Source organism: Eschrichtius robustus, chromosome 17 (genome assembly GCF_028021215.1).
Source record: "Eschrichtius robustus isolate mEscRob2 chromosome 17, mEscRob2.pri, whole genome shotgun sequence".
Lineage (NCBI taxonomy): Eukaryota > Metazoa > Chordata > Mammalia > Artiodactyla > Eschrichtiidae > Eschrichtius > Eschrichtius robustus.
Window position 1 is genome coordinate 21675747 of NC_090840.1, and position 9416 is coordinate 21685162.

Below are 9416 nucleotides of genomic sequence, written 5' to 3' on the forward strand. Positions count from 1 at the left end.
TAACAATCAGATGGATTTAAATAAAGGAAGCCAACCATTTAAGAGAAAGAAGATAAAAGTTCCAAAATTTAACTTTATGTTACTTATAAACACATAATGTGTTATATTTTTGTAAATAAGTCCAGATAAAAAATACTCTAGTTTTTTCAAAAGCTATCATCATGTAAATAATATTTTATTTAAATGTGTAATTATTAATCGGTTTCAGTTCAGAACAGGGCAATCATTTGGTTTCTTCAGACTCTAGTTACACGTTGAGTAGTCTCTTATTTTAAGTCAAACTCCTATCACTAATCACAGAGGAACAAAGATGTGTCCAAATTTTGAAGGAACATGGGTGTCCCAAAGCTCAGATAATGAATTTTAGCTCTCTCAGGAGAAAAGCCTTTCCTGTATGTAGTCTGGCAATATTCCAAGATTTCTTTTTAAAAGTAACTCCATATGTGTACTGAAAATAAGCTAGTGATGTTTTAAATCAACTGGAAAGAGAGGCTGTTCTTTTCAATATTTTTTTCCTGAGCATAACTTTGAAGTGCAGCATTTGGGGATTATGAAGGTTTGGGTTACCTGCTGAATGAAGGCATGGAAAATTATTTGAAAGTACCCTTTTTTTTGAAACTGTACTTTAAACTTATGAAATATCACCTGTGGTTAAGAAAAGGTATGCAATTCAAAGCATTTTTTTTTTCAACCTAAAGACAAAGAGTTAATTTTAAATTGTGATTTTATTTTCCAAGTTTTCTATGGCTGCAAGATCATAATCAAAAGTTTGTGGTTCACTTATCTTAGAGGTAGGAGATGATGAGGACAAGTGAATACTATTAAATTAGAGAAAATATGGGTAAATTTATAATGAGTTAGGTACTGTGAGCAAAACTGAAGCAAAGACCACAGCTTACTATGCTCTAATGATTGTCTCACAGCAGGTATTTTAAGAGATTTCATTCTCAAATAAATTCAACTCGCATCTATTTCTCAGTAATGTGTTCTGAATTTACATAAGGCATTCAAAGACTTGAAAAATATATATTTATAGTCCATTCTTGTAATATTCTTAGCTAGAAAAAAGTTTCTGCATTGCCAAATTTGTATAATGTAACTATATATAAAGGAAAATGCATTTAACTAATAATTCTTTTTCAGAAAGAAAGAAACTGTAATAATACAGGTGTTATTTACATCATGAAAGTTATCCTTTGCCTAATATATCACAGACATACTTAATATAGTTGGGTACTGTCTAACAGCATTTTGCAAATATATGGATGGTTCTATAGTTAAATATTTACTTTAGTATGCAAAAATTTTTTCACTATATCCAAAAAAGAAGATGGCTGCAATAGAAAATTATAAAAGGGTAACAAAAAGAACCAATCAGATACTTATTAAATAAATGTCAACTGTGTTAAAAATCATGTTTCAGAGGTGTTGTAAAGATATCACTTCAGAAACTCATTTCCAAAGTATTTCAACATTTATAATTGGTAAATTATGTTTAATTTATATATTTTAAAGGTAATGTGGTATGGTGTATAACTTATGGTAAAACTAACACTTACTAGATATATTTTTCATGAAATTAAGAAATATTTACTGAATGTACCTGGTGCTTTGCTAAGGGCTAAGGAACCAATAAAATATATTGCATATTAGCTATTGATAAGTGTTAAAGAGAAAAAAAATATTGCAGGGAAGGGAAATATAATATTTTGGGTGTGTTGCATGGAAAAGTTGTTGAAAATTTTGATAGAGAGGGTGAAAATCACCTCTGAAGTGGCTTTTGAATAAAGACCTAAGTTTCACATGGGAGTAGACATTGTATGTGTGTGGAAGAAGAGTGTCCTAGCCCAAGGTACACACATGGGACTGTTGTTGTATTTTACAAACAGTGAACATGGCAATGTGGCAGAAGAAAGGTAGGGGAATATGTAGCAGTAGAAAGGGAGTGGAATATGTAGCAGAAGAGGTCTGAAAGGTAATAGAATCAAGACAAGTAGGCTCTTGAAGGCCATGCAAAGACTGGATTTTAATTAGAGTAGTTGGAGGGCTTTGAGAGCATGAATGAAATAATGTGAATTAGGTGTTAGCAGACCACAACAATTTTGAGAATAGACTGTAAGTAGGCAAAGAGAGAGGCAGCAAGACAATTTAGAAGAAGTCCATCACAACAATCAGGGAGAGATGTTTTTTTAATAGTGGATTGTGACAGTGGTGATGGTGAAGATAATAAAAAGTGGTTGAATATTAAATCTACGGTATTTTGAAAGTAGAGCCAACAGGGATTGTTAATCAATTTCATGTGGAATATAAGAGAAAAATAACAGTTAATAATGGCAAGAGACAAAGTCGGAAGGTTAGGGTTCTCACTGACTGTGATGAAGAAGACTTACAGGAGTGGGTCTGGGGAACATTCAGGTTGAGAGTATTGTTTACATAAGTCTGGAGTTAATGTGGAAGCCTAGAGTTGAGATATAAATTTAGGAGTCGTTAGCACATTGATTGTATTAAAACAGTTACAGTGAGTCTAGACAAAGATAAATATATAATTCCTTGTTACAAAGTTAAACATAGTCTTTATTACTTTCTTATTTTTATATTTTTCAGATTCATCTATATAAAGAAAGCTTAACAGACAAAACCGGACAATGCAATATCAAGAAAAAATTAGCAAGATGTTGACAAATAAAGAAGAAGAGGGCTGGTAGAACTGCCACAACTACCCTGCAGAATGATTTATTATTATGTATTGTTTTTGAAAATATGTATGCCTTATGACTTAAAATTCACATTTATGGGTACATCATAAGGAAATATTATAAAGAATATTTATTATATATCCCCCAAAAGACATAAACAAGGATTTTTTGGGAACATTTCAAGTCACCATCTATCAGAAGAGAAATGGGAGAATATCTGAGCAATGAAATATTATACAGCTATCAAAATGAATAAACCAGAACTATATATATATATATATCTCAACTTTGGGTGGACTCACAGACCTAATACTGAGTGAACAAGCAAAATGCAGAATATTTTATACAGTTATGAAATAATTGTATGTCAATTAAAATCATAAATATACATACATAGATCTATGTTGTGATAAATATATGTTCTAAAATATAAAAGCATGATTAACCTCAAATTTAATCATAATTACTGTTTCTGGGGCAGGAGAGGGGGAACATGGAGGATTACAATATTATTTGTATTGATATATCATCAAAATATAAAATAATCAGATGCAACTATGACAGAATGTTTTCATTTCTTAGTTGTGTGTGTGTTATCCTATTTTTTTCTACATATTTTTACATCTTTTTAAAGAGAAGATCCGAAGGTTTTGTGGGTGTGTGAAAATTGAATTAGGAACACTTCCAGAAATTGAATCACTATGCTATAGAGTTCGATTGCTGCTAGAACTATTAAATCACTTGGAAAATACTTGGCTCTTAGAAAAGGATTTTCCTAAACTCTTATTAACTTCTCTCAATGTAGCTGTTAGCATTTTCCTTCCACTAGTTTCTAGTAATCAAATATAAATTCATAAAATCACACAGCCCAAAATAAAAAGGGAGGAAAGAATCTACATCTTAAAATAAGAATTCCAGCCCCTACACAACTCAGTTTGAAAACTGAAATAGACATCATGGGGAGAAAATTCACAAACAACAGATGTTGTGGTTCACTTTTCCATTGTTGATATTAAACAAGAACACCTCTGAGATTCCACATCCTGTGTTTATGGATTGTAGTTAAAATGGTAAAATGGTATATTCTGGTACTCCTAAATATTTTATGATATGAGGCATTTATGATGAAGAATCATTTTACTCACAAAAATGTTAGATTTCCTCTAGCATTCTATTTTCACTTGGAAGGAAACTGCACCTTTAACCTGTACTGAATGAGATTGGAAACAATGGACAAGATAGTGATATAAAGTGATTTTGTGCAAAGTAAATGTTTTCATTTTCAGAGAGGTAAATATTCAACACAACATGGAATACGATTATTTCTTAATATTGTATCTAGTAGGAGTCTCAAAACATAACAAATTAGTGAAATTGATAAATAAATATGCAAAATCCTTAAATTTAGTAATTTGAATTAAATATGAGACAATATTCTATATTACAAACATAGATCATTACTAATATTGATATAAAATTGTCTTTTTAAATTGATAAGGCAGCAGAAAGTAAAGCTTGCCAAATTACAAGTTAATCCTCTATTAGATCTAATTAGGTTTATTTTCTAGATATTTTAAAGGTTACCTGAAGAAAAACTGTTTTCTACAGCTTCTGTTTTTAATTCTTTAAAACCGTCTTGCACATGCCTGCTATTGACTACAAGAGTGTGAGGAAGTAAAGGTATTTTTTTGGAATGAGTTTTCTTTGACCTGAAAAAAAACAGTGCCCTTGCAGAGCATATGAGGTCTGGCTGCAGAATGCCTGGGTTTGAATTCTTTAATCTCACTCATTTTTCTCACCTTTAAAATGAGGCTCATTGCTTTGTGAAGATTCAGTGGGATAATATATAAAGATACCTAGTGTTTGGCACCTGGGAAGCACCGAGCTCTCATCCACCCACAGCATAATTATTATTGTTGCTGTTGGAAAGGAACTAATTTTATAAATAGTCTCTGGCCTCTCAGCATCTTTCTTGGACCCATTTAACTCATTCTCATTTGAGGATCATTTAGAAAATCACATCTGATTAGGTTCCTTCCCCAATTAAAACCATTAACAATTTTCAATGACTTTTAGGGCAAAGACCAAATGTGCCTGTTTGGTCATAACATGCCTATTAGGGTCCTGCACAATATCGCCCTTGCCTTCCTCAACAGCCTCATCTCTAACAACTTTTCTCACTGCTTTTTGCCCTCCAGAAACACTTTGTCTCTCAACGTCACCAACTTCCTCCCTACTCTAGGACAGTCTTATAAACGTGTAACCCTTCTACCCAGTCAATCCCTACTTACCCTTTAGATCGCTGTTCTGAATTCCATTTCTCTGAATCTTCTTGGACACTCTCTGAAGCCTCCTGCCCTGGTCAGTCTGTTCTACAATACAATTAAAGTTTTGCGATTAGCTTTATTGTGCTGTGGTATTTTAATATATTGGCAAAGAGAGTTTTCCACCTAGAAAGTATATATTAAGTTAAAGCAAGTGTCACTACATCCCATTCAATTGTCCATGACTATAGAAAGCTCTTCCCAACTGAAGAAAGGAAGAGGAACCAGAGAGGGAGCAAGAGCACTTATACCTTGTTGGGCCCAGAGTCAGTGTAGGTAAGGAGAGTAGGCAATAGCAAGAGCACAAAAGTTTGAGAAATTTAAGAGCTGTGGAAATTTAGAAGCTCAGAAAACTTGGACTATGTCTCTAGGTAAGGTCAAGAAATTGGCCAGATTCTAAAGTCCCTCACCCTACATCATGTTGAGAAAGCAGGAAAAAAAGTCTTAATGCTGTTTCCAGGCATTCCACCCTGAAACAACGTCAGATCTCTCTTACAGCCCTAGAATTGTACAGATAGGTTTCTATACCTAAAAGCAGCATAGATGTTCCTTAGAGAGCTATTGTAACTGAAACAGGTAGAAACAAAATACAGTAGAAATACACAAAGAATGGAGCTGGGAGGAAAACTACTGAGGATGTTGCAATAAATGGCAGGCATGGATGGATGGATTATGAAAACGCTGTTATCACCACCTCCATCGTCACATTGATGACATTGACCACCATGTCTAGGCTGGTGCACCAAGCGTTCTCCAGAATTTGGACAAATCCTCAGAGAAAATGTTTCCACCAATAGATTAGGAGCTAGGTATAATTTAAGTTTAATTAAAAGAAGATAATACAGTGACTTGGTTGCAATACATGTTTATTGAATATATTATTTGACTCTCTAAAATTATCTAACTTCATGCTGGACTGTAAGTTCTATAAAGACAGGGACCTTTTCTATCTTACTCATTCCCCTATCGCCACAACCCAGTACAGCCTCTGGCACAAGTAAGTGAATACCTATTTTGTGCTTGGATGGATAGTGGTGATGAATGAATGATGAGTATATGGCCTACTGGTTATGAACCGGGAGCATTATCTTATGGAAACATATATTAGAATTAAAATTTAGATATTATAAAAAGACTCCTTAACTTAAAGGCAAAGACGTTGCCACCCAAGCTTAGAACACGAGGCCAGTCTGGTCCCTAGTTCTCACATCTGTAAAGTTGAGATGATATAATACATCTGTCACTGAGTATTGAGAAGAATTAAAAAGAAATACTATATGTACACCATATACAAGGTTATTTAAACTCTCCATTATTTTTCTTTTGAAGAGTATTTTTTCTAAGCTAGTATGAAATCAGAGAACAATACTTTTTTTAAACTCTAGTTTTAGGAAATAATACCTATACTTTGATACAGTGGCATGTATATAATCATTTGATGCCCAAATAAAAGTTCTTTATAATTGAAAGCAGTTCCTCTTTATAGATGAATATGTCTGAAGAAATTCTAATTTGTTTATTGGTACATAGAATGTGAGTTCAATACTTCATCAAATACCCACAGTATTTGAATTATTCTCTGAAAATATTTAGAGAAGTATCACATGTATTTAGTTCTAAGTATTAATATTCATGGACTAATTCTTTCAGGAGACAAGAGATTTTTTAGAGGTTAAAAAAAATATCTGGCAATCAGAATGTCTGACTATGCTACTGTTATGAACTGAATTGTGTCTCCTCCTCAGGTATCTTAGCACGTGTCTGTATTTGTAAGCAGGACCTTTAAAAAGGTAATTAAGTTACAATGAGGCCATTAAGGTGGGTTCCAGTTCAATATGACTGGTCTCCTTATAATAAGAGGAGATTAGGACACACAGAGAGACACCACGAGCATGCAGATAAGGAAAAGTGAAGACACAGAGAGAAGGCAGCCATCAGCAATCCATGAAGAGAGGCCTGAGAAGAAACCCAACCTACCAACACCTTGATCTTGGACTTCCAGCCTCCAAAACTGTGAGAAAATCAATTTATGTTGTCTAAGTCACCCCAGTCAGGTATTTTGTTATGGCAGCCCTAGCATACTAATAACAGCACCATTAGCATTAGTTTTTCTATAATACCCTACAGTGTGAAAATATAAATGCAAATTTTAAGTTCAAAAATAATGCTATCTAACACCTACTGGAGCTAAACATGACCCAGGATTTCATTTGGGGTATATGCCCAACAGAAATGTATGCTGACATCCATTTTAAAGATATTCATAGCAGTTTTATACCTAATAGCCTCAAACTGGAAGCAACCTAAATGTGCACCAGGATGAAATAGAATAAATACATTGTGGTATATTCCCAAAATGAAATATAACACAAATTAAATGAAAAAAAAATGCTGATACATGCAACAACAAAGACAAATCTCAAAATATAATTTTGATGAAAGAAGCCAGACACAATATACATGCTGTGTGATTGTATTTAAATGGACTTCATCAGCAGCCAAAGCTGACTTATAGAAGTCAGACTAATGATTACACTGGGTAGGTAGGTAGTGAATGGGAGAGGGAGTAAGAGGGAAAGGCATGCTAAAATTTAGCATACATGATCTAGTTGGTGGCTACATGATTATACAGGTAAAAAAAATCATGAAGCTGAACACAATATTAGTATGGTTTGTATAAGTTATACCTCAAATACAAAATTAAAAAATATCATCCATTTTATGCTGTTTTAAAATGTATATTTCATGACAAATAAGTCACTATGCTTATAGCCAATCTCTAGTACATCCTCTTAAATCTGGGATTTATACCCTGGACAAGTACCAGGAGGGTATACATTTTACATAGGTAACTCTTTCTTGAAAATAATGTCATTTTAAAAAGTGTGGTAAAACTTTTCTTAAATACTTGACTTTTCACATCCTTTCCTTGCACATGGTGCTCCCTGTTTGCCCAGGACACTTTCTTTTCCTCTCCTCTAGCATGGAAATTACTTTTTCTTCCAGAGACTGTTCAAAGGTCACCTCTGCCTCCTCTCTGAGTCCTCTTTCTACTGTATCAGGCAGAGTTAATTACTTGTCTATGTTCTGGAACTTATCATACAATATTGCACTATGTTTTTATATGTGTGTCTCCTGCACATAAAAGTTGTCCAAATTGTTTGTTGAAAGAATAAATTAATGGAATAAATTGTGTAGAGAGTTAACCATGGGGTAAGAGTGGAGTTGGCTCTTTGAATTATGTAAGAGAACATTGTTTCTTTGATCATAAAAAAGCTGTATTCCTTTATTGCTCACATGGTAATTTGTACATTTCTTCTGATAGTTTGAATCAAAATATAATTTATATGTCAATCACTCCTGCATGCTATAACATGCCACAAGTGCAGCACTGTACTTTATTTATTCTTATTTTCCCATCACTGCACTTAGCTCCATAACAGACAGTTATTGGCACTTCATAAATGTTTTTTTATATGATTATGAATCAATGAATTTAGAAGCAGTCATTTAAACAATGAATGCCAAAACTATCATATTTATCCATTCATGAGATTTGCCATACTATTAGTTAACTTTTTCTAAGCTGAGTTCAAAATTTTTGAAGGTCTTTACTACTACAGTGCAATTTGTATCAGAAAACTTGAGAAGTCAATCATGGGTACCAAAAATTTCCTGCTAAATAATGAAAAATATAAGGTCTTACCATAAACGTATCTTGATAAACAAAATAAAAATTATGAACGTAATTTACTTAACCTGGTATTTAACAAAATTTAAGTTTTAAGTGCTAAGTCTTAGAATAAAAAAGGAATAAAATACTAATTTGTGGATATATACATTCCAACTAAATTTTGATAAGTACTGTATGACATCTTTCACTTTTGTCTTTGACTTGAGCATAGCCATAAATAAGGTCATTTAAAGAATATTAAAAAGCTTTATCAATTTCATCAATTATCCTTCTTGATCCAGAGATAGCCATCTATTATAACATTTATTCCAATATTCTCCTTATATGTTAACCAGTATAAATATCAGATCTTCATTTGTGAATAATTTCAACTATAATTTGAACAATTCATTCAACATTGCTTTCATTCGCTGCAAGAATCCTACAACCTTTTCAAGATTTATAGTTTATCTCTACAAAGAATTTGTGATGTATGACTAAAGTTTTTGGAGACACTATCCAGCAGTTACAGATACTTAAATATAATGGATAGAATAAATAATTTTAAACAGACAGCAAATTTTGAATAATCAGTCACATAAGAATTATGTTAATAAAAGTGCTTTTATAATGACCAGATTTGTTTCACTTCATAACTTCAGAACATGGGATAATAATTAAGTGAGTAATATGTACTCATATAGCAAATATATGAGTAACTTA